The sequence below is a fragment of the Brassica oleracea genome, chromosome C8, assembly GCF_000695525.1.
Source record: "Brassica oleracea var. oleracea cultivar TO1000 chromosome C8, BOL, whole genome shotgun sequence".
In the NCBI taxonomy this organism is placed as follows: domain Eukaryota; kingdom Viridiplantae; phylum Streptophyta; class Magnoliopsida; order Brassicales; family Brassicaceae; genus Brassica; species Brassica oleracea.
In genome coordinates this window covers 18437794-18439035 of record NC_027755.1, presented here as the reverse complement: position 1 = coordinate 18439035, position 1242 = coordinate 18437794, and positions in this window count along the sequence as shown.

The following is a 1242-nucleotide window of genomic DNA, read 5'->3' as shown; positions in this document are numbered from 1 at the left end:
GTTATGGACCATCCACTTCATGATTCATAACTCTCCCCCTTGGATGCCATAACCATATAGGGTTTGTAACATGCTAATGTTGCCTCATTAAAACCTCTCCCGGAAAACCCAAAACCCAATGTGGTAAAAAAGGGAAACCAGAGAAAGGAAAAAGAGTACAACACACATTACTCCCGCTGATTTGGACATCAATGAAGGTCCTTGAGTCTACGCGTGCCAATCTTGTTGCGTGAACTTCCTGAATGTGCAAGAGGACAATAATTTGGTGAAGAGGTCGGCTGAGTTTTCACTAGACCGGACCTGAAGTAAGTTGACCTCTCCAGCTTTCTGCAACTCATGGGTAAAGAAGAACTTGGGTAGAATATGTTTGGTTCGGTCACCTTTGATATACCCGTCTTTGAGTTGAGCAATGCAAGCTGCATTATCTTCATATATGATGGTCGGACCCGTTGGGTCACATATGGACGCATAATGTGGTCATATACCTTTTGCTCAAAGATGAACTTCGATCTTATAGCTTATCTTTATGATAGCTTATTCATTCATACCACAGCTTGGTTGGTTCATGCTGAGAATTCGACCAACCATAAGTATTACCAAAATTTGGCTAATTTGTGGTGATGGTCTATAACTTTTTCTAAGGTTTAATGAATAACTATTTAACCTATCTTATGCTGGTTAGTATAAAACACAAGGAATTTAAAATTCCTCTATGGACTGATTTGAATTATTCTTATAGAACTCTTCACTTGCTTACAAGTAGTAATTTAATTCAGTCCATGAACAACTTTAGGAAAATGCTGTTCAAGAGAACTTCTTTTCTCATCTTTTGATTCTGAGCTCAATACCGTTTAGTAAACTTTTTGGTACCAATAATATTATCATCATCATCCAGTGAGTCATATATAGCATACTACATCTTTTGAATTTCTTCCAGACATCATATGTAGTGAAATATGTAGTAGTATCCACCACATTGGATTATATAGACATTTCCCGGTCTGTCTCACGATTTATCCTTCTTTCAGGATTTATATATTCACTAGGCATCATATGGCGTTTATATATTCATGGCCAATACAATACGCCTTTTATATATCACTTTAAACCCCACGTTTCTTTCATTATTCATTATGAGTACTCTTGTGTGGGTTTATGATCCTCGATACATATCTTTGTATTCATGTGCTACATGCTTGCGCATTTTCTATGAATGTATGTGTCGACACACTTATATATATA